Source organism: Triturus cristatus, chromosome 2_2, assembly GCF_964204655.1.
Source record: "Triturus cristatus chromosome 2_2, aTriCri1.1, whole genome shotgun sequence".
Taxonomy (NCBI): Eukaryota; Metazoa; Chordata; class Amphibia; order Caudata; family Salamandridae; genus Triturus; species Triturus cristatus.
This window is the reverse complement of record NC_140582.1, coordinates 504,248,763-504,273,998: the sequence shown is the minus strand read 5'-3', so window position 1 is coordinate 504,273,998 and position 25,236 is coordinate 504,248,763. Positions and strand designations below refer to the sequence as shown.

At 43.4% G+C, this 25,236-nt stretch overlaps 1 protein-coding gene and 1 long non-coding RNA gene across 3 annotated transcripts in view; one reads left to right on the top strand and one right to left on the bottom strand.

Moving 5' to 3' along the window:
• The window catches only part of LOC146862428 (uncharacterized), a 109,603-nt gene extending 99,117 nt beyond the window's left edge, over nucleotides 1–10,486 (bottom strand). Inside the window, exon 1 of the long non-coding RNA XR_014978443.1 lies at nucleotides 10,353–10,486. This is a non-coding gene — a long non-coding RNA (uncharacterized LOC146862428). The remainder of the gene's footprint in view (nucleotides 1–10,352) is intronic.
• ZNF827 (zinc finger protein 827) overlaps nucleotides 1–25,236 on the top strand; it is a 581,455-nt gene that overhangs the window by 117,489 nt on the left and 438,730 nt on the right. The gene's annotated exons all lie outside the window — the stretch shown is intronic.

Sequence of the window (25,236 nt, the reverse complement as noted above, 5' to 3'; positions counted from 1 at the left end):
ACCTAGATAAGAAAAAGTATTTACAGTCTCGATTTTTGTGTTAGATAAAAATGAATTACAATTAAGATTCTTCTTTTTTGTGCAGCACATGTTAAAAGTTTTGCTTATATTGATCTTTAGGCCCCTGCTACCCATATACTCTGAAAAGTTACTGATCGATCTCTGAAGACCGATTTGGGTCCGGGCCATGATTACAGCATCGTCTGCATATAAAAGAATGGGGATGTAGGAGTTGCCAATTTTAGGATAATCCTGCTTGTCTTCCAGGAGGTGAGACGCAACCGAATTAATATATAAATTAAACAAAAAAGGAGCTAAAATGCAGCCTTGTCTCACGCCCTTTCCTATAGGGAATTTGGAAGTGCAATCCCCCTTGTCCCCAAAACGTACCCTAGCACCTGCCTCCCGGTATAATTCTCTGATAAATATTAGGAGGTTTGGGTCCACTCCCATGTCCTGCATAGTTAGCCAAAGTTTATTGTGATTAATGCAGTCGAAGGCCGAACTTAAATCCACAAATGTAAGAAATAAATTCTCATTTTTGGCCTTGACGTATTTGGCTACTAGGAGTGCTAGGTTCAATCCTTGCTCTATTGTTCCCAAGCCTTCCCTAAAACCATATTGAAACTGAGAGAGAATACCTCTATCGTCAACCCATGTTTGCAATTTGTTAAGTATAACTCTCCCCGCGATCTTAATGAGTGAGTCAAGTAAGGAGATCGGTCTATAACATTTCGGTATATTGCGATCACCTTTCTTAAAAATGGGCACCACGATAGCTTCCTGCCAAGTCAGTGGGAAACCCACTTTAGTAAAGCTGTTAAGGACGTTAGTTAAGAGCGGAGCCCATAGCTTATTGTTAGCCTTAAAAATGTCCACGGGTATTCCATCCGGGCCCGGGGCCTTTCCTGCTGGGCTCTTGTCAATAGCTGTCAGGACTTCCTCCATAGAAAAATCAACATTAATTGGATAAGGTACTACATCCTGAGTTCTTAAATTTAGCCCCCTTTCTGTCACTACCTGAAAGTCTTCTTGGTAAAGCTCCCGGAAGTAGGTCACCCATGTCTCTTCCGTAATAGCTATTTCAATGGAATCTGTTGCATTATCAGTAAAAAAAGGAGCATTCACCGCTTTCCAGAAAGCAGTATTATTTTTTGAATGGCAAGCTTCCCGAAGGGTATGCCAGGCTTCCTGTTTAATTTGTTTTTTCCTTTTTTTAACTGCCTGTTGATAGGCAAGTCTAGCAGATCTAACTTCAACCATTACCCTAGGGTCTCGTTTTAGTTGGGCCATTAAATGAGCATGGGTCTTACTACACTCTCTATCAAACCATCTCTTAATTCTGTTAGCCCCAGAATGCAAAGGTTTCGTAAGTAACTTTCTAATTTCCTCAGTAATACTAAGGAATGCATCATTGACTTTAGAGGGTTCAACGTTCTCTGTGAGGCAGGTATTAAATTCCACTTCTTTAGAGCAAATTAAATTTCCAAAGAAGGCCACTGGTTCCACTTTGTCCCATTTTAGGGTATAACCATTCTTCCTTGCGAGTTCCAGTCTAAAATCATATAGATTCTGGACCGTAGAAGCAGTGTTGCTTTTTCCCCTCAGTATGGCAAGGGACATACTAAGTGGTAAGTGATCACTCATTGCTACCTCACATGTTTCAAACGCACGGATATGGTGAAGATATCGTTTAGATATTAACATGAAGTCAATGACTGATTTACAGCCCCGTCCTATAAATGTGGGGTTAAACGGAACTGGTGGAGAACATAGTTCGTTTACGAAGCCCAGGTCCAGGGAGAAAAGTATATCGTTTAAGTGGTTTCCCAGAGATGTATGGGAAAAATGTGCCGAGGGAACACCATCCATCTCTCCCAGACCACATGTATTTTGGTCGCTAAATGGACATAGGGAGTAGTTGAAATCACCAATCCAAATCACACAGAAATCAGAGGGTTCTTTTTCATCTATATTTTTAAGGGTCTCGTGTAGTTCTTTAAAAGTCGGGGCCCATAATTCTTTCGGGATGTTGTTATAGAGGTTTATCAAATTTATATGTTGCTTGCCCCCAAACGTTATATGCAAAATGTGATAAAAAACAGAAACAGGAAAAAAAGAAAAAAAGAAATCTTAGTTTCCTTTAAACAGTTTGAGACATAAGTGCATAGACCCCCTTTATTTCTCCCTCTTAAGGTATGTATTGCTGGCGTATGATAGGTGCGGTAACCATTCATATGAATGGGATCAACCGACCAGCATTCCTGGAGGCAAATAATCGAAAACTGTTTTACGAAGGAGATGCAGTTTATATCACCTAGCCTAGAAGACAGCCCTGCAACGTTCCAGGACAGAAGTGTAATGGCAGGACCTATGTCACCCTGTCAGGAATCAAACTAATGTGGTGTCTGTCGTGCAGCATAAATTGCGAAAATGGAAGAAGCGGCGAATTCTTGTGAAGCCTCAAATGGTGAATCTGTATTGGAACTTATAGTGTTTCTAGGTGCATCTGGACCTTTCAAGATGGCCACTGCTCTTTCCGTGATCTGCTGTGCATCGGTGACAGGACGTTACAAGACGGTTGAGCGCGCGGCAATCTGCGCACTTCAATCGTGATGTTCTGAGAGAAGCTTCGTTTTCTCGCCCTCTTCCTTTTAGCCTTGACTAAATTGGATTCTGCTGATTTGCGAGTATTCAAAAGGTCTTTCATTAGGTCCCTGACTGCTGGAACCCCCATATCTCCCTGCCCCATAAAAGGGTTTGGATGCCTACCATAGTTTAGGAAAAAAAGGAGAAAACCCTGTGGACACATTTTTAGCATTGTTACATGCAAACTCTGCCATCCATAAGAAGTCAGACCATTCACCCTCCTGATCCAGAAGGAACATTCTAAGATATTGCTCCAACTCTTGGTTGACTCTTTCGGTCTGCCCGTCTGTTTCAGGATGATAGCTGGTCGAGAATCTGATCTCTACTCCTAAACCCTGCATGAAGGCTCTCCAAAAATGAGACACAAACTGAGACCCTCTATCTGAAATCAAAATCTTTGGGACTCCATGTATCTTGACAATGTGCTCACTGAAATGTTTTGCTAACTCCTTAGCGGTTGGAATCCCTCTTAAAGGTATGAAATGGCTCATCTTAGTGAAGGTGTCAACAAAAACTAACAGTGTTATACCCATGACTAGGAGGCAGGTCCACTATTAGATCCATAGTGATTGTGTGCCAAGGTTGGGAAGGAGTGGGTAAAGGGTGCAAAAGTCCTGATGGGGCTTGTCTCATGGCTTTCCCTTGGGCACAAATTTGACACGTTGCCACATATTGTTTGACACTGGAACGAATCTCTGGCCACCAAAAATATCATTGAATGAGTTCAAGAGTCTTTAGCACACCTTTATGTCCGGCCAAAGGTTGGTCATGGCAGGCTTGCATTGCTTTTCGTTGAAGTTCTGTAGTTGGTAAATACAAGGCACCTTTGACATAAGGTAACTGTTCGAAGATTTCCCTTTCATTATCTTGTTGAATCCAATTCTGTATTTCTTCTGGAGTCAATTTTTTCCTTACTTCTTCTTTGAAATTAACCAAATCAAGGGTACAAATGATCTTGGCTTCTGGGATGATAGTTTCTTGAATCATTGAAGGCTCTTGAATTTCGGTCTGAATTCGAGACAAGGCATCTGCCTTTCCGTTCTTATTTCCTGGGCGATAAGTAATCACAAAATCGAAGTCTGCAAAATAGAGAGACCATCTTAAGAGACGAGGGGTCAAGGTCTTAGCAGATTTCAGAAATTGTAGATTCTTGTGATCAGAGTAGACTGTAACGGTATGTCGAGCCCCCAGCAGATAATGCCGCCACTCCTCAAAGGCATCTTTAACCGCCAGCAATTCCTTTTCAGCAATTGTATAATTGATCTCTGCAGGTGTTAGCTTCCTAGAACGAAAAGCCACTGGATGAAGCTGTCCGGTAGTCTTGTGGCGTTGAGACAAAACTCCCCCGATGGCTAAATCTGAAGCATCCGCTTCGACAAAGAAGGGTTCAGTAGGGTCCGCATGCAGTAAAATGGGAGCAGTAGTAAAACTCTTCTTGAGAAACTCAAAAGCCATCTCAGCTTCTGCAGTCCACTGAAATTTTTGACCTTTCTTTAAGAGTTTGGTGATTGGAATAATTCTCTGTGAGAACCCTTGAATGAAACGTCGATAAAAATTAGCAAATCCCAAAAATCGCTGTATCTCCTTGACATTTCTTGGAGAGGGCCAATTTATAACTGATTGAATCTTTTTTGGATCCATAGTCACTCCTGCCGAAGAAAGAACAAATCCTAGAAACTCAACTGTTTGAACACTGAAAGCACATTTTTCCAGTTTCACATACAATTGATGTAGACGCAGTCTTTCCAAAACCATCTTTACATGTGTAGCATGTTCTTGGGGAACCTTAGAGAAGATCAGGATGTTGTCCAAATATACAATTGCTATCTTGTCAATCAAATCTCCCATGATATCATTTATGAAATGTTGAAAGGCCGCTGGGGCATTACAAAGACCAAACGGCATAACTTGATATTCAAATAGCCCATATTTTGTTCGAAATGCCGTTTTCCACTCGTGGCCTTCTTTTACCCGAATGAGATGGTAAGCCCCTCTTAGATCTAATTTCGTGAAGATTTGAGCTTCTTTCACTTGATCAAGGAGGACGGAAATCAAAGGTAACGGGTAACGATTCTTGATGGTCACTCGATTTAGGGCGCGATAGTCAATGCAGGTCCTAAGAGACCCTTCCTTCTTAGGTATGAAGAATAAAGGAGAGGATACTGGGGACTGTGACGGCCTAATAAATCCGTTGGCCAAATATCGATCCAAATACTCCTTGAGGTAGCGATTTTCGCCTTCAGTTAGAGCATAAATTCTTGAACAAGGAAGAACCGCTCCCGGTTCTAATTCGATAGTACAATCGTAAGAGCGATGCGGAGGTAGTTTTTCTGCTTCTTTTTCACAGAATACTTCTTTAAACTCTTGATACTCAGAAGGAATTTCTGTAGTACTGATGACACAAATAGATTCTCCTGCGCAAGATAGTAAAGATGCTTGTGATAATTCAGAATTCTCGTCTGGATCATGGTAACAATGTTCTAAACAATATTGGGAACTCATGAGCACTGTTCGATTTTCCCAATCTATAGTTGGATTATGAGTGGTGAGCCATGGAAGCCCCAGAATCATTTGAAATTGAGGCGCATCAATAAGATTGAACTGAATAATTTCACTGTGACCATCTGCTTGAATCAACTTCAAAGGTTCCGTGTGTTGAGTGATGGGCCCAGATGAGAGATTAGTTCCATCTACTGCCCGAACCAATTCACTTCTCTCCTTGCAGATGCCTTTTATTCCAATTCTTTGTGCATATTTTATGTCACAGAAGTTTCCTGTGGCTCCGGAGTCTAGCATGATAGCTACTCCAGTAATTTCTCGCTCTCGAAACTGAATAGTCATATGCAAAATCAAATGAGGTGTCATAGTTTGTAAAGTATTCATAACATAATGGGAATTCGGAGCCGTCTTATCTTCTGACACCATCAGAGTGACCCCACCTACTGATGGTGTTGCTCGTTTCCCTTCACCAGGGACTTAGGGTTTTTTGGACACTCCTTCACAAAATGCCCAGAAGTTCCACAATACATGCATAATTTTTTCAATCTTCTTTGCTCCTTCTCTTCCTTACTCAAGGGACCTCTTACCTTTCCAATTTGCATCGGTTCTACATCAGAAGGAGACACTGGTGTAGCCTTACTAGTCTCTTGTCTGCTTCGATCAAATCTTGGAGGTAGGAAGCGGAATTCTTTTCTTTTTTCTCCTCTCCGTTCGGTCCAATGAAAATCTATTTCTAAAACCAGATCCACCAACGCTGATAATTCTGTGGGTCGATTAGGAATTTGCGCTAATGTATCCTTAATTTCTTCTCGCAATCCTCTATAAAAGAGAGCCGCTCTCTTCTCTTCTGGCCAGTCTGTTTCCACAATCAATTTATTGATTTGGGTTAAATAAGTTACCAAGTCCTTGCTCCCTTGACGAAGCTCTAGAAGTTCATTGTCAGTTGCTTGAGAGATTTTTCTTCTGTCAAAAATTCTCAAAAATTCAGCCTTAAAACGTTCCAGGTCATACAAAAATGGGTGGTCTTTGGACACCAATGGCATTGCCCAGTTAGCCGCATCCCCACTCAAATAAGAGAGAACAAAAGCTACCTTGGATTGAGCGTCAGGGAATAATGCAGGTCGACACATGAAATGAAGGGAACACTGTGTCAAAAATAGTTGAGCCTTTTGTGGATCCCCAGAATACCTTTCAGGTGCAGCTAAGGGAATTAAGGGGGAAATAGAATGGACCACTTGTGCAACAGTTCTAGGGTTGGACTCTGAAGACGAATTGTGGGAAGAGGACTGAGATATGGGAGTGGCTTCTGCTACTAATCCATTTACTCTCTGTGTTAGCAAAACTGTTTCCTCCCTTACTGCTCCTAATTCCCTTTGAATGGCCTCTAACATTTCCCCCAAGGATTTTAAACTAAAACCTTCCGCCATTCTGCCTGGGTGGAAATAAACTCGTGGGCACTTCAATCTGTCAGAAGGTACCTCAATTTACCACAGAAGCAGAATAGACGATAACTCCCAATGCCCCTGCACCAGTACGGTCACCCAGATGAAGTAACAGCACTAGCACGGGGGAAAGGGGAAGTGGAAAAAGAAGAGACTGCCTCAGGATGGTGTCCTGCCTCAGGATGGTGTTGCTGCCTTCTCTCACTGACTCATCTTATGTAGCGTTCGATAGTTCACTGGCAACTCCTGACGAGGTACACCTAATGCACAGATGTAAATAAAGGTTATAATAACATCCTACTCTACTCCTTCTCCTAAAGACACTTGTAACCTTCCAACTCCTACCTTCTATTCCTGCAGGCTTGCTACTCTTCTAAGTTATGACGAATACTTGCTAAACTTTAGTTAAGTTTCAGTCTTAATCAACAATTTTCAAATTGAGAACTCAGTTCCAACTCTTCTCATAGTGTAAGATATGAACAAAGTAATTGGATAAACTTTCTCGTAGATTTCGTAGCGTCGATAGTCACAGATGTCTCTCTCTCTTAAACTCACTCTAGTGTAGAAAAGTTCTGCTTCTCCAATTGACAAGGAACGCGCAAAAAGGCACAGGGAAAGGAAAAAGTAGGGCGGAAAGGAAAAGGAAAGGTCGCCAAAGGGAGGGAAGGATTCTGGCTCACAGCGCTTGCACTCACTTACTGACTTGAGTCGTAGATGCTGACTTGACTTCTTGAGGTTCACAGGAAAGTCTTATACTCAGCCACTCCAGTAAACTGCTACCACTGGTGCTGGGCGAACGTCTATTACGGCTACTAGAAGGAAACCGCTACTGACAATCCGCTTCGAAGATTGCCGCTCAAAACCTGTCACAGGCTACTTGCAGGTAGGTACGACTCTGAGACAAAACTCTGAAAATATCTCTCCAAATAACTAAGAGAGAACTACGGTGAAAGGAAATAACCCTCTGAAAGGGCAAGGTCCGTCTTCCTCTTAAAAAAGGAAGAGGGCGAGAAAACGAAGCTTCTCTCAGAACATCACGATTGAAGTGCGCAGATTGCTGCGCGCTCAACCGTCTTGTAACGTCCTGTCACAGATGCACAGCAGATCACGGAAAGAGCAGCGGCCATCTTGAAAGGTCCAGATGCACCTAGAAACACTATAAGTTCCAATACAGATTCACCATTTGAGGCTTCACAAGAATTCGCCGCTTCTTCCATTTTCGCAATTTATGCTGCACGACAGACACCACATTAGTTTGATTCCTGACACACCCTCTGGCGATAAAGTCACAGTAGCAGTTACACGGGGAACCACACTTTCAGAGATTCCACTATTAAACAATGTAAGATGGTCTGTTATCTCTTCACCCACGGTATTAGTAGGGATGGTTTCAGATTTGTCCACTAAGGAAGTTGGCAATTGTGCGGGCCATGGGTCGGACAGTAAGATTGACACATCATCGACTACGACCTCCCCTACAAATTCAGATGCATAAGGATTTAGGGGTAGTCAGTCGACCATGTCTAGGCAGCTGTACCTGTTTGTTCTCCAGCCAACCCTGTTCGACTAGAGCCGGCCTGCCTCTTTCGAAGTTGGTATTTATTTTGCCCCTCCCTACCTGTTCCCACATGCTATTATTTGCTTGATAAGGATAAAAATAAGCAAGGGGTAGTGGAGTGATGTTTGTGTTGGGCAAAAAAGGTTGTACCTGCTGGATGTATTTTGCAGCCTGTGTGTCCTTAAAGTTAACAACAATGCAATCCCCCGATATGTCTTTATTCCTTCTGCCCACCCAGCTGACTCTCCGAACAAACAGAATTTTGGTATGGGTATAAGGAGGGAGTGGTCGATTAGTATTGAGCCAGTGCATTGTTTTGTTCTTTAACTCAAGGTATGACTCAGTGGTTTTTCCTTCCAAGCCAGGTACCCCCGTCAATATAATAACATATGGTGAAGATTCTGGTGGGAGGTCTAAAGTGGGTAGCTTGAGGACATCACCTTGGATGGGATCAGATCTGTTTTCTATTACATTTATATTCTGTACCATGACATTATTGGCTTTTGCATTGACGTCAGAAGATTTCTGGGGGGCTTTACTCCTGTATGTGAATTTTTAGGACCAATAACACTTGTAGTATTTTCAATACAAACAATATCTTCGCATTTGTCCCGGGATAATCCCGGGTGCCGATCCAGAGAGGGCATAGACAAGGAGGAAAAGGTTTTCTCTTTTGAGTTGCTTACAAGGTTAGCAGGGGGAGGATGTTCACAGAGCTCTCTAATTAAATCTGTCTTCAAAGATTGATTGAATTCAAGATTAGTTAAGGCGATCTGTTCTAATTTCTTGAGACGCTCCTCTATCTTAATAAGTCTATCCAGGATCGGGCGGGTTGAGCATTCAAAAACTTCCCTTATTTTTAAATAAAAACCATCATCTAGTTGCCTGGTTAGATCTGAAGTTGCTTCAGTCAAAGATTGGTCAACAGCACCCAGAATATTATTAGGTGCAGGTTTAGTACTTTTAGATTTTGTCGATCTGAATGGACTCCCCTTTTTCCCTCGCGGAGCAGCCTTCTGTTTTGGTTTAGCTCCTGAGATTAAGGCAGAGGAGGGGGAGGGGGAGATAACCTCAGAATTTGCGTGTATTTGTGCTCGGGTAGATACGCCTTCTGATTGGTTGGTCACAACATCAGCCAAAGTAGTTACAGGCCTAGTTGTGCTTCTAGCATCTTTACCCCTCTTTCTTTCCAAGGTTAAATCCGTACTGATATCAATGCTTTCGCCCTCACTAATCGTGCAATCAGTTAAAATAGGATTTGTGATATTTACCCCAGGTGTAACGGATAGAGCGATTTTCTCTAAGGATGAACGTTTGGTGGTAAGAGGATCCAACGAGAGACGCCGCTCTGTGAGATCTATTTCTCGTTCTAATAAATTAGCAGCTCTTACAATAAAATTGTCCAAAGTTCCTGCCATAGTGGGGCCAACTACGGTACTTTTGACCCTAGACATTCCTCCCACCGTTTTCATTATGGTTGCTTCTATCAATTATACTAGCAAAATGCACAGGGGGTAGCCCAGCCCAGCGTCTCCAGTCTCGAACGGCCTCCGCCCCGTGCTGCGTCCCGTGCGCGTCCCGCTAGCGGGTGCAGTCAGGGGACTTATATTAGTGGAAGATCCGAAAGGAGGCGTGGCCAGGAAGAGCAACCAGGTGTGCTAGATGAAATCGGCAGAAAGCACCCTGGTCCTCGCAGTCCCGGAAATCAAAGCCCCCACAGCGTCCCTTCAAAATGCAGCACAAGCGTCCCCACAGGTCTGGTTACACGAGCAAGGTGAAAATCCGGCTCTAATATGTAGAGTTAACGCCCACGAGCGGCGCCCGCGAAGCGGGGGCCGCGAGGCGTAGAGTAGCAGAGGGAGGCGGGGCCAGGAAGAGCAACCAGGTGTGCTGGATGAAATCGGCAGAAAGCACCCTGGTCCTCGCAGTCCCGGAAATCAAAGCCCCCACAGCGTCCCTTCAAAATGCAGCACAAGCGTCCCCACAGGTCTGGTTACAAAGTGGTCTTGGCTCACTTTAAAACAAAACAACGTGCCAGAAATCAGCGTTTTAAAGACGGAATGCCTAATTTACGAGTAAGTTAAAACTGCTCTTTCAACTCCCGGGTTCAGAGGGACAGTTATACTTTACTCCGTAAACATACAGGTGCCCCTGTGCTCCTCCCAGATGCACAGGTATCCCTACAAGTACCTCTCAGCACTCACCCAGGTCAGCAGGTACCCACAAAGCTCGTTCTTGTCCAGACTCATGGCTGCACCGAGGGGCTCTTTCTGTCCCAGGTCGAAAAAACGCGCTACGATGAAAGCCTACTCAACCTGCCCCTCTGCACTTCCGTACTGCCAGCTGTAAACCACCGAGTTGCAGATTCTACGGACAGAGCGGCGCGAGTCAGTCAGTCGATGACGGCTCCTCACCGACCTGTCAGATCAGCCCCATAGCTGGTACTCAACTCAGGTTAGAAGTTGGTATACACAACTTTAATTACCTTAAATATCTACACAATAGCGATAAAATGGAAGGCGAGAAGGGTGATGGAGAATAGAATGTGTGAGGAATTATTTCGTGAATGTGCGCTTCAAGCGGGACAGGCAACACTCTATAGCAGTACTAGAGAATGGAGTCACAAAGCGAAGGCAGGACTTCAAGAGCCCATAAACCACAGTGACAAAGACAGCAGACGTGCAGGGGATTCTGAAGTGAAAACGATTCGTAATCCGCATGAGCTAAAATATTGTTAAGATCCGTAGCAAAAATAACTCACTTCTTTGTCTTGAACGAAACACTAAAGTTATCTAAGGGATGCTCGGCTTCAGCAGACTGCACAATTTGGTTGACAGTATGGGGCCTATTTACCAACAAAGTATGGGCGGAGATTTCACCAGGTGTCGGTTTCCAGGCTTACCCACGTGAATGTCATGTCTTTCTGTGCACGGTCCTATTCTCATTGTACAGATATCTCTGTAGTGGAGAATCTTGCACAGGTGAATTGGATCCCCTGTACAAATGCAAAAAAATTCGGTGCAGGGAAAATATATTTTCTCCTTCTCTTGTACCCCAAGCATGTTTGGGCAACCAAAGTGCTAGGGCAGAAGGATGCCCTCGCCCTCCTCTGCCAGCCCCACTGCAGCCTGTCTGACAGAGATGGAGTTCAGCGTCATCCCATGAGGGAGAGAGCACTGCCATCGAAAATGTGAGGGAGGCTTCCTGACACCTGTCAAGTATGCTGTGAAAGAGCAAAGTCTGTGTCTGCTGCCTCCATTAGAATACGTTTAGGGGAAAATCTCTGAAGCTGCCGCATGGAGGGATGTGCACACCTTTTCCATTGCCTTCTAGGAAATGTCGTACAGGGAAAGTAGTTCCAAACAGAACTAAGGCAGTCCGTGCAAGGGATGCAAGTGAAAGCACAATCAAGATGAGCAGTGTGCACTGGTCAATTATTTTCTAGATTGTGGATGATGGACTTGTTTAAATTAACAGTACTTATTTCTGAATGTTTTGATTTTAAAGAAGAGAAAACACGGACATGGACCCTAATTCGCACAGACAGTGTTTTATAAAAGGAAAATCCCTTCCTTAGGCTTGCTCTCACAATTGTTGAATGTCAGCTCTTGTGGGATTCACAAAGAACCCCAGAGGTATGACTAGAAATCTGTGACTGGTTTCAATTTTCCAGCAGCGCTTCTCGCTGGCAATTTACCCATGTGAACTTTCCTCTTGGGATTGCGCACTAGCAAATGTTGGGATTGCGCACTAGCAAATGTAACTTTTTTCTCTCCAGAGGGAAACTATTTTAAATCCTTTTCTCCAGGCTTCAGGCCCATTGAATATGAAGCTACTCCCCTCCCATTGCCCCTTGGCAATGTTCTACACGCTTACCTTTCAGAGGAGTCATTTTATATGTTATTGTGCCTGAAAGGTATGTTCAAGCCTACAAACTTGCAAATCTATGGGTGTTCGTCTACCAATACAGAGTACAAAGGGGGAAGTCTACTCTGCTGACGGATATTCCTCCATCATAATTTTACTTTAAAATGTTAAAAATCCACATTCCTGATTGAATTTATGCTCAATATTCACCTTTTCTGCGCTCCATGCACAAAAAGGTGTGTGAGCCCTCTGCCGGATATTGAACCCCGAAACATTAAAAACCAAGAGGGAAACTAGGAGTAGTAGACATGCTCTCAAAATTATGTGACCGTCGAAACTGGAAGGTGAATGGCCAGTTTAGAGAATGCTCTATGAAAACAGATCCGAATTGGGACAGATTCCTATAAATATAGTGGCCAGTGCGCCGCCCACTGTTGCAGTTGTTGCCAAGCTCCCTCTGTGTGCTGAAGTGTGGGGCTGGGCATGCCTTCATTGTGCTGCTCCAGAGGGTACATCACCTCATAATTAATGGGTGCCTAAGAGGGTCATAAATCTGAAGGTTAACACGCGCCCAATAAGTTAGGAGAGTGGCCTTTTGGCAAGTGGTGTGTCCTCTCAGCTACATTTGCAGCGACACCGATGCACTCAGAGGAGTGATTCAAATTCATTATTTCCCTTTCGTTGTTTCTTGGCACTTGTTCATGCAAGTGACAGAGTGCACTATTGACTGTACCCTGGCTGGACAACAAGTGGAACCTGTATCTGCGGTAGGAATGGAAGACTGTGTTACTGCTACAGTTACCACACATTTTAACACTTTTATCCCTGACATGGTGGTAATAGAATATCCCCTGGTGTTTGGAGGAAAAACTAAATCTAGTGAAAAGTCCATTAAAAGGCATTTCCTACATCCTTTTACCTCTGAGGTGGGGGAAATCCCCCAGTGGGATTCCTTCCGGGTTTTTAACGCCCTCCAGGAATTGCAGGATTTTTCATTTCTACCCAACAACTAAATCCAGCCCTGAGTCTGCTTATCTCTTACATGCAGTGATCTGTCAATTTGGGTAAAGGGAAGCCGGGAGCTGTAGCTGTTTGGTATCCGTGAACTGAGTTGAACAATGGCTACAGATTCAAGTCCTAGCTAGACTGACTCTGTTTTTCATTATTTCCGTGTTTTTTTGACTGTCTTTAAGGCGCATAATAGTAACATCTATGTAGCATAGCGCCACTAAAAGGGGAAGCTGTATGAATGGGCGCTATTTAAAAATACAAGTTTATCTCTTTTTAGCCCACTCAGGTAGTTACTTTGAAATGGTATTCTGTGTGCCTTTAATGTTAGGGAATTTATTATAAGATAAATTGGGGATACCGCGCTTGATCGGGGATGCTGAGTAGTCTGAAAAGGGGGTGAAGTGAATTGTTTTAGCCACAGATTACATTGAAGTCATACTATTCATTATTCCAGATAACAACTCTTTAAGATGGGCACTTGTTATCTAGAATGTTGCACATTTTTCGTTACTGATTTAGCGGCTTATTAAGGGTTTCCTCCTGCGCTGCTAAATGTTTATTTCCCTGCTGATCTAGAGTCAGAGATACTGCTGGGTAACGCCAGCAGAGCCTCCACTGTCTCCCCAAGCGGTAACCCTAGATTCAGCACACCACAAACCACAGCGCCACTGGTCCCAAGGATGGTAATCCCTCCCTATTCAGAGCGCAACGCCTGTCACTCATTTTCCCTGCCCGTGTCCGCCGTGTGATGCATGGCAGACACAGGCAGGAAAAATGGTTAAGGCTAAATGCTTGGGGCAAAAAAGTCTGCCAAGCAGGCGCCGTTAAGCATGGCACCCTCTTGGCAAACGTCACTGCTGTGAAGAGAGCCACCGTGGTGGTGGCTTCCTTGACAGCAGTGAGATCCCCGCCAGGCAAGTGGGCATCTCTAAATACAGTGGCCAACCCTTCGCATCCCCCCCACGCCCCGAGAGATGGGGGGGGCGAGGCGGGTGATTGCTAAGGGTTAAATGAGCCCCAAGGTGGTTAAGGCTTCACATTTCACCTTATCTTCTGATATGTCAAGAATACTATCATATGGAAACACCCATAACTTTAAATGCTACAAAAAAATTCAGTTTGCATACTTTTATTTTTTTAAGTCTCTCTTGAAATCTATTCAGCACAGTGCATTGAATATGGAAGACGGCACGTCCTGATTATGACCACCCTGCTTCTGTCCATCCCTCATCTGTTTTTAAAGGCCTGGCATGGCCATTTGGGCATTTCTCCTGCCATTTCCCGTGGTGAGCTGCAAGGTTGAGTGCTGGTTTCAGAACTGGAGGGACTTCCACTGTCCAGCCCTGAAAATGCAGATGGTGGATGAGTAGCGATACAGAGATGTATAGGTGGATGGGAATGAGTAGGTAGGTGGATGGATGGGTGTGTTGGTGCATGACTAGGTAGTTAATGATTAGCTAACTCAGTATGCTATAAATAAATGAGTTTAGAGATTGACTGGTAGGTACTGAGATGTATATGTAGCTGGGTTCTTGGTGATAGAGTAGCTTCATGGTGCATGAGTGAATGGGTTGTGGTGGTGCTTCGTGGTGGATATGTGAGCAGGCTGTACCCAAGCAGGCTGATCTGTATGCATGTATGTAGATTAATATCCGGTTAGGAGGATGACTGAGTGAGCATGTCAGCAGGTAGGTGTGTGGTGGATTGTATGTAAGTAATGCAAATGGAGGGTGAGCTTATGTATGATGGATGACCTAGTGGGTGGTGGATGAGTACCTGAGTGATTAGACGGATGGTCATGAGTATATGCATGGTGAGGGAGCAGGTGGAAGATGAGTGGATGGCTGGATAGAAGTGGATGAGTGGAATAATGGATCAATCGCTGAGATGATGAATTGGTGAATTCTGTTTAGATTGATGGGTGCCTGGAGGATAGTTGGGGAGTGGTTGGATGGATGGATGGATGGGCGTTTGTTTGGATTTGTGAATGAAAGAATTAATGAAAGTGTGAATGGCTGAGTGGGCAACTGAGTGTCTAAATTGATACATGGGCTGATGAGTATGTGGGTGGTTGAATGATTGGTTGGTTGAGAAGCTAGATGAATATTGAGTGGGTAAGTAGATGGGTAAATGGTGAGTGGATATGTGGGTATATCAATAGATGCACCAATATGAAGGAATGAGTGGGTGAATAGGTGGTTGACTAAGTCAATGAATTATTGGATGTGTAATAATGGATGGGCGAGGGGTTAGATGATAAATGATTAGATGGGTATGTGAATGGATGAGTAATGAAAGAATAGGTAGAGAAATGTGTGGGTAAGTAGGTGGATGGGTGGTGGTATTAGCCGGCAGGTGGGAGAATAGGTGGATGAGTGAGTATATAGGTGTATGTGTGACTGAATGGGTTAACCAGTAGGTGGATGTGTAGCTTAATGGATAAGTGAGTAGATGAATGGTCTGGTGTAGATGGAGAATGAATGACCGAAGGGTGGATGGGTTGGTGATTCGGTGGGAGGTGGATTAGTAAGTGGATGAGTAGGTGAACTGGTGAATAAGTGATTAGGTGGATGGGAAGGTTGGGTGGCTAAGCATACAAATGTACAATTAAGTGGATGGATGGATGATAGGCTGAATGGTGGATGCTTGAGCAGGTGCATGACTAAGTTTGTGGATAGTGGACAAGCAATACTACCTATGATGGATGAGTGGGTAGCTCTAGGTGGATGACTGAGTAAGTAGATGTTCGGGTGACTATGTGGATGGTGTGGGAGTAGGCTGATAGATGAGTGTATAGTTATGTGTATAGATGAGTGGGTATATGAATGGACGAGTGAGAAAGTGAATGAGGAAGTGTATGGGTATGGACTAAAGGATGATTAGCTGGATGCTGGCGGTTTAAATGAATGATGAATATTTAGGTTGACCTGGGGTAAGAGAATAACCAGATAACTGGGTTTATGAGTGCAAAGATGAATGGTAGGAGGACAAATGTTTTGTTAGTAGTATGAGTGCATAAGAAATTTCATCATGCATTAGTGATGAGTTCGATGGTAAATAAATATGTGGGTGAGTAGGTAGATGAATGAATGCCTGGTTAGATAAATGGAAGAATGCTTGGTTAGAGAGATAGATCAATGAGTATTTGAATGACTACGTGAATGGTGGATGATGAGATGGTGAATGTTAGGCAGATAGGCAAGTGATGGATGAGTAGCTGGTTAATGGATGAGTAGATGGTGGGTGGATGAATAGATTAATGATGGGTGAGCAGGTAGTTGATGATTAAAGGACGAATGAGTACAGAGATGGTGAATACATGTAAGAATGTATCACAGAGGAGTGGGTGGTTGAGTTCAGCATCCATTGATGGGTATTTGGTCTGTGGCTGGGTCCTTGCATTAGTGGTGAGTAGTTGGATGGATACAATAGAAATGAGAAAGTAGGTGTAAACCTGGTGAGTGGGTGTGGCAATATACCAGTGAGTGAGTGGATTTATCGATGGACCGGTATGTGGGTACATGAATGGGATGAGTAGGTGGATGACCATGTGAATAAGTGGATGTGCTTGTGAGATGGTGGCTGGATAGTGGATAAATGGATTATTGATAGGTATGTTTTTGTTTCTTCACAGAAACCTTACATTTCCTGATCAACATCTCACTCTCCCAAGATGTCTTCCCTTGTTCACTAGAAGTAGGGCAAATCCTTCCTATCACAACCCCCCGCCCCCCAAAAAAAACTAACCTGAGCTCCAATATCCTCTCAAACTTCAGACCCATTTCAAACCTGCCTTGGCTAGGCAAAACCATAGAGAGGTGTGTCTCTACTCAGCTTCTGCTAATATCAACAGAGAAAACAAATCCATTGACCTACCACCATTCTGGCTTCTGTTATGGGTTCAGAACTAAAAAGCCCAAACTATTTTTTTTTTAAAGATGTTCATCATTCCCTAAATGGTGGAAATGCCTGCTGCCTCATTCTTTTGGACATCTTGTTGACTTATTCTACGATTGACCATGGTTGGCTTCTGAACACTCTCTAGCACTGTATGGGATTTCACTACTAGATTGTGAGCTGGTTCAGCTCATTCCTAACCAATCACCATTAATTGGAGAAGATTGGTGAAGACATCTCTGACCAGGCACCAATGATCTATGGAGTCTCAATGGTTCCACTCTGGCCCCTAACCTCTTCAACTTGTATCTCAAACCCCTGAGTCTGGTGTGCGAGTAGTCAGGTGTATCCATTCATCACTATGTGGATGAAACATGAATAGATCAAAAGTCCCCCCTTACATAGTAAACCTCCATGGTATACCTCCTTGGCAACCTCAAGCACTGGATGTTTAACAAATTCATGCAGGTGGTGAAACTGAATTCATTATCTCCCCCTACAGATTCCAAAACAATTTTGATTGCAATTTGCTTGACATAAAGGTGATGGTTTTGCCAATCAGGCAGCCTCTTTTCAAATCATTGGATTTCACTGTGAATCCCTTCCTTTCCATCAGCGCACATATAAAGAGAATTTCCCAGATCAACCAGCTTGTTCCTCCTCCACCCTAAAAAGGTCCCCATATTCCGCTCACCTCCTCTGCTAAAAACCTCTGTGAATGCAATTATCCTAGACTTTCCAGACTTTAGATGTCCCAGCCATCCTAAAATCTGTTCAGGTCCATATCATGGCAATCTTGTACTCCACAGTTTATCTTCTGCCCTCCACCATAAAATGTCACCACATCACACCCATCCTTCAGGAGCTCCTCTGGCTGTAGACCAAGGCAAGGATATAATTTAAAATTAACCTCTGCACATCCACTTGAACTATTTTCTGTATGTTAAAAGTCTGCTTAACATCTTTGGAGGTCAAATGAATTTGTGAGCAGATCAACATATTCACCTCAAAATACCAAAGTTCAGAACTTTGCAAGCTCTGAACATGGACTTGCCTAATTTTTTTGGAACAACCCTCTTGGTTGAGATCCTGAGTGCACTCACCCTGCTGGCTTTTAAGAGAATGCTAAAAATACTTCACCATATCCACATGAAAGCCTCTTCCCTCAGCTAGCTTCTGCAACATTTCTACACCAATCTTATGAATATTCCTTTTGTTCTTTTCTTGGTGTCCTCGGCTCAGTGTCCCTGCTACTGTGCTCCCTAGTTACTATCCAAAGGTGAGGTGGTGCTATATCAAATGAAAAAATAAATAAAAAAATATGTTGGTGAATGAGTCAGTGGGTGGGTAGGTAGGTGGATGAATAGATGAGTAGGTGAAGGATAGAGTACATGTATGAATGTATATGTAGGGGATGGGTGAGTGAGTAGATTTGACTATGTAGTTGGGAAGGAAGATGAGTGGGTATGTGCATGGTTAAATAGGTGCATAAGTAAGTGGATGGGTGAGCATGCAGGTGGATGGGTAGATGCATGGATGATGGAATAGACAGATGTCTAGGCATATGGGTGAATGTTTTGGTAAATAAGGTGAATGAGTATGTAAATGGTGGATGAGTAGGATAGATGGGTGAGTGATAGGATAGTTAATTCAATAGGTGGATAGAAAGCCAGAAAGCATGTGTTAAATGGTGTGTGGGTGAGTAGACGGATGTGGGATCACTGTCAGAGTATCTGTAACAAACATATTGTGCGGATAGAAAATTCTGTCAAAAATATCAACGACCAGAATATGGAGAAAGTAAGTGCAAATAGGTAAGTATAGATTTACTATTCTTAACTCCAAATCTGTGTAACTTGAAGACCTATATATCGTCAAGGTACATACATGTGAAGTTATATATAGTAAAATCTTGCTTACCTATAGAAACTTACATTCACAATATTATTGTCCTCGATATTCTTGGCACAATATTTTGTTCATGATATTTTTGTTTCTGCCATTCTGTCTAACCACCCGGATGTGTGGTGAGTGGGTGAAATGGTGGGTAGTTTGTTGGATCGAATGAAAAAGAGAGAATGAAGACACAGAATGAAGACAAGAAGCATTGAGAGTAAAGTAGTAGAAAGATGAGTATTGATTTAGTGGAAAATGATTGTGTGGTGTATACAAATACATATAAATTTGTTAGTGCAGTGGTTCCCAAACTTTTGACTCCTGAGGACCCCCACTGAGTCACTACTGGAAGCCGGGGACCCCCAAGCCATTCATACTATTTAAATTCCAAACATTAAAACAGTTATTCACAAAAAATAAACAAGTGCACACCAAACATTACTTACATTTTCTTTATTTTATATTGAAATAATTTGCAAAAAATCGAAAACATTTTATGAGAAGGTTGGTGCTGCATCTTGGCGACTAACTTTTCAGTGTTTGGTTTTATTTTGCGGTACGAGGCTCCTGCTCCTGCCACGGCCGGACTGGAAACCCAAAGCAACCTTGGCAAATGTTGTCCCTGTATGGTGCACAGCAAGTGAGCCTGACCACTACAAAAGGAGGTTTAAGGGGGGCTCCCCCCCAAGAACATTCGGTACAATTGGTGCATTCTACAACACCTTTGTCAGTATATATTGAGTTGTTTTAGGTTTTAAAGCACAGTAAATGATGACCTTACTGTGCACCAGGATACAGCAATCTTTGTTGGGGGCTCTTCAATGATTCCCTCACTATCACCCTCCAAAAGTGCCTCTTATCTCTCCATGGCCCCTCTGTCACATGCATTTAATTTGTTTAAAGAACCTCTCATACCAGTGTAGGGTGTCGGAGCACTTTACATCACACACATACTGAGACAGTGAATCATACATGTGTAAATCAGTGTATAGAAAATGTTACATAAGGGAAAGAGGACTATAAGGTGTAGGATTCACAAGTCATCCATACTGGTAGGCAAGTTTTTAGAGTGCTTGATATGGAGAAACACAAACTCAGGATTCAGAACATAACACAGTGGTTAGCGTTGACTTTAATAGTAAGAATTGTAGCATCAGGATAATGAAAGACTGGGAAAAACATAACTTGCTAACTTGTACCATGCAGTTTGCAAGCAGCTCTTTGATGGCAGTTCATGACTCACTGTGCTAGATTACGACTGTAACTTGTGAACTGTGCAGTAACAACATAATCTCTTTGCCAAAAGCAGTAACCCTCTGAGCTATGCACATTAAATATTATTTTTTTAAATGCATGGTACATGTTTTTTTGCAGCAGGCATGTTAACCCTCTGCACTACCTTAGATGAGTCAAAGCTGCAACTGGGCAAAAGTCCCATCTCTCTCCAACAGGTATATTAATCACCAGAGTTATCTTGACACTTTTATTGTTGCCCAAAAACTGCTGATTATACAAGGAAGTTTGCAGTGCTTTTAAAACTGCTGCCTGCAGACCCCCTGAGAATGTGTCACGCATCCTGCGGACCACAGTTTGGGAACCACTGTGATAGGTAATATGCTCACTCAGAGTCAAGCTAATTAATTAGTTAAACAAAAAGATGTTGAGTTGTTGAGTTTTTTCATGTGGGAAATGTACGTTTTGGGATGTATTTATCAATTGGAATATATTAAGTGAGAACCACATCAGAAGACAAGATTTGAGATAGAAGTTTTGCTCAGTGGTCAGACAGAATTTGTGGTGTATGCTTTGATTTGTCATTGCAACCTTATCTGTATAGATTGCACGATCTGTACAATGAAAACTAGTTTGATTTTTCTTTTGTAAAAAGATAGTAGAAACAGTTCAATGCATGTCATCAGTAGCTTGGAATGTGTAGAGACATGCAGAAAGATTCCAGTTTTTCTTTATCTAAGCAGTGCAAAAAAATAAACATGTTCTCTCTGCTTGTCATTGTAAGCTAAAAAGTAGAGCAGAAGAAAGAAAAGCAGCATTCCGTTTTCGTTGCTTTGAACAGCTGCTTCAATTATGCTCCATGACCTGATCTGCCTTTCACTCACCTAGGTTGTTGGCTCTGGCAGCGGGCATTGTGATATCAGAACCTGACTTCAATTTCATATAATAATCGAGTTCTGACGTCTTCTCTTTCTAATCAGCGACGAAGCGTGTCACAAGTCCCCAATTATAAACAAATTAGAGACTTACCTTTATACAGGGATTTGCAGAATCCCATTTATTATAAAGAAATTAGAGACAGGAGTTTATACATGGATTTCAGAATCCCATGTATCATAAGACCCTTAATTACAGTTTTATCAAAATGTAGGTAATTCTTCCTGTCACATGAAGTGAAACTGTGTTATTAATTTTGAGAATGAAAGTTGAACATTTATAGGGAACCACACCTTAGAATTTGTGTTTTCTTCAACTAGAGAAAAATAACCCACGACTCACCTCCGTCCCAGAACAAATTACAATAAATTATAATTGCCTCCATCCCAGAACACATGACATTAAAATATAATTTTCTAATGGAGGAAAGCAGACTCTGCTATGTTACATTAGGTTTTTAACTGTAGAACCACAAAAAATTGATCACACAGTACAGCGAAAAAAGGAGGGTCCCTGCTGAGAGAGAAGTGCTGCTGAGACTTGACAATTGGAAAGACGCGCATGGTGTTGTCTGTTCTTGCTGATTCTTAAACGATTCTTGATATTGCCCTGTCTCTCACCACAGCCCCTTGGAAATGTTGTACCTTGATACTCTGCAAATACAGTTTATTCTGCTTGCAAGTATATATATGCTAGTAAGTATATACAGCCAGAGAGAGAGCCGTGGCTGCCCGAAAGTGAACCGTCTGCATGTACTCGTGAAAGCGAGAAGGGTTCAGCAGCGCGCCACCGAAGACCGGCTTCGGTATGGCCTTCAGCAAACCTTGAAAATGGGTATGCGAGAAAGCAGCTGTGAGCAGAAATTGATTTAATCTTTTAACAATGGAATGCATCACCCACTGAAGGGCTTGAAGTGACAACAAACCACAAGTACCAGCATGCTACAAAACAATGTCCCATCAGGGCGGCCACTAGAGGCCTAAAAATTACAAATGAAAGCATTTGTCATTGTGGTGGATGCAGAGAGGCGTGCTTTTGAGAAAGGTCAACGTTGACCGAAACGCGTCACGACTTGCCTTGAAGAATCAAATAAATTATCTGACTCACTGCGGGAGTGCAACTCATTTCTTTTCCCACGAGGAGAAGGTTGTAGTAATATTGCAGCGGCTTGGTTCTGCCGCAGAGTGACGCACCGCCAGAGAGAGCTGGTTGTAGTAATATAAATAAATAAATATATATATATATATATATATATATATATATATATATATATATATATATATATATATATATATATATATATATATATATATATATATTCACTGAAAAAAACTTAGTTTTTAGGGGTGTTATAGTTAGTTGGACATTTCACTCGTACAAAACCATAGAAATTCCCCCGTTATAGTTAGTTCAGCTAACTATAACTCGCGCCCCCGCAGTGCACTTCTGATGACGTCATATATTACATCACTCATGACCTGGTTAGTTTTTTCAGTGCATTTCTAAGGTTTTTTAAATGCTAATTTCTAACTATAACGTGCCTGAAACCTATGGTTTTTTCAGTGAATTTCAAATGTTTTTTAAATGCTAATTTCTAACTATAACGTGCCTGAAACCTATAGTTTTTTAAGTGAATTTCAAAGGTTTTTTAAATGCTAGTTTCTAACTATGCCTACAGAGGTAGGACATGTGAAGAAAGAAGAAAAAACGCACAGAAAGAAGCAAAAGAAATGCAGAAAGAAGAAACAGAAGTCCGCAAAGACGAAGAAAAGTGCAGGAAGAAGCAAGACATGCAGAAAGATCCAACAGAGGAGCTGAAAGAGGCCTTGTTGCAAAATAATCCTGTGCCCACAACTTTTTCAGATGGGTACTGGTGGTAACTGACTCTGACTAACCAGGCCTAGAGCCAGTGCTATGCTAAAAGACACTTAGAATACAGTGAAAACACCTACATACACTAGGGAACACTATGCGTTGGGGTACCCCTGTGATTAGCATGACCTCCACTGTAAGGCCCTAGTACATAATGGGGCAGGGGGATTAAAACTATCTCTAAGTCAGAGCTGCAGAAATATGCTACTTTAAGTAGTAGGCGTGTTTGCAGAGTGGCGGAGAAAGGGTGCTGGGCGTCCAACCAACGCTCAGGAAATCCGCTGCGTAGGACTTACAGGAGGTACGAGGAGGAATTTTTGGCCCCCAAACTCCCTCAGGACTAAATTGGACTTCATCCCCCATCCCGTAGTCTGCCACGAGGCACGTTTACAGAGTGGTAGAGAAAGGGGGCCATGGCCTCCGAAGACGTCTTAGCAATCCCACAGTGTAGGACTTACTGGAGGTAACAAGAGGGGTAGTTGGCCCTCAAGGACATCCTTGGGGGCCAACTTTCCAAACTATTACCTCCAGTCAATCCCACACAGCAGCACTGGTAAGTACTCGTACCAGGCCACGCCCACTTTGCCCACAACTCTACAAACGCGCTCCCTGGCATGCTCTTGGATGGGGATTGATGTCCCCTTCACTGCTGGGGGTCCTTTAGGGGGCAACTAGCCTACCTTTTACCTCCAGTAAACCCCACGTGGTGGGAATGGTGAGAGGTACACAAAGGCCATGCCCCTTTCTCCACCACTCTGCAAACGTGCCCCCTGGCGCATTGTAAGTTGGGGTATTCAGTCCCCTTGAGTCCTGAGGGTCCCTGGGATCCAACTAGCCCACCAGGTATCTCCAGTAAGCGCCACATAGCTGCGTTGTAGAGAGGTGTAAAAAGGGGCGTGGCCAGGACCACCTCTCTGCAACGCAGCCCTGTGACGCTTACTGGAGGTACCTGGTGGGCTAGTTGGCCCCCAGGGACCCTCAGGATTGAAGAGGAATTAATTCCCCAACTCTAAACGCACTGCAGGGCATATTTGCACACATGTCACCTAAGGCCCCGCCCCCTCCCTTCACCACTGTGCAAACGCACCCAGTGGCACATTTTAAATGGGGGGATAAAGTCCCCGTGAATCCTGAGGGTCCCTGGGGTCCAACTAACCCACCAGGAACCTCCAGTAAGCGCCACAGAGCTGCGTTGCAGAGAGGTGTAAAAAGGGGCGTGGCCTCTGAACACCTCTCTGCAACGCAGCTCCCTGGTGCATACTTCAGGTACCTGGTAGGTTAGTTGGCCCCCAGGCACCCCCAGTATTCAAGGGGAATTAGTTCCCCATCTTAAAACGCACCAGGAGGTGTGTTTGCAGAGTGCTGCAGGGAGGGGGCGGGGCCTCTGTCGCGATGCCGGCTTTTTTTTACTTTTGATTTTCAGAAGGGGGGCTGTGTGGCCCCCCTTATTTTCCCTTTCTTCTGGCCCTGGGGACCCCATCCCCCGGGGCTCTGCCTCATTTTAAAAACATTTTTTTAAAATTTTATTGGGGAGGGGGGCCGTGTGGCCCCCCCTCCCAGGCCACTCCTGGCCCTGGGGACCCCATCCCCCGGGGCCTGGCCTTTACGTTGGGGACCGTGGGGGGTCCCCAATTACCCCACGGTCCCGCCGGCTCCCTGCCTCCTGCGGGAGCCAGCATTGCTTTTCCACATGCAGCTCCCCGTGTGGAATAGCAATCTGGTTTGGTTTTTGGAAGAGAGAGCAGGGTTTGGACTATTGACAGCTAATTAGAATGCAGCTCGTGGTCAAGAGGGTCCGTGGATCCACCGCGGCCATAGATATCGAAACTATTATTTTTAGATTTTCTCGGCAACTACTGAACGGATTTACACCATTTAAAAAAAGGGCGCTTTCTGAACCATGCACTACCTTTTTGCCAAATTTGGTGTAATTCCGTTCAGCAGTTCGGGCTGTAGCCGTGTCTAAAGTTTCCTATGGGAAATTGATTTTCCGACCTCTTTTTAAAAAAAATTCTCAGGAACTACTGAACGGATTTACACCATTTAACAAAAAGGGATCTTTCTGAAGCAAGGGCTACCTTTTTGCCAAATATGGTGTAATTCCGTTCAGTAGTTCGGGCTGTAGCCGTGTCTAAATTTCCTATGGAAAATAACATAGAGAAAACATGTTTTGGGACCCCCCTTTTTTTCTCGGCCCCCACTTACCGAATCACCCCGAAACTTTCAGGATAGGAGCTGACTGAAGCGCCCCACGAGTTTTGAAAATGTCACGCAGATTCGTCATCCGGCGCCAAAGTTATTGGGAAAACAAAAAACGCTTTTCCTATGGAAACTAGGTCCTAACTATAACTACCTACTGGCGACTGCCAGTAAGTA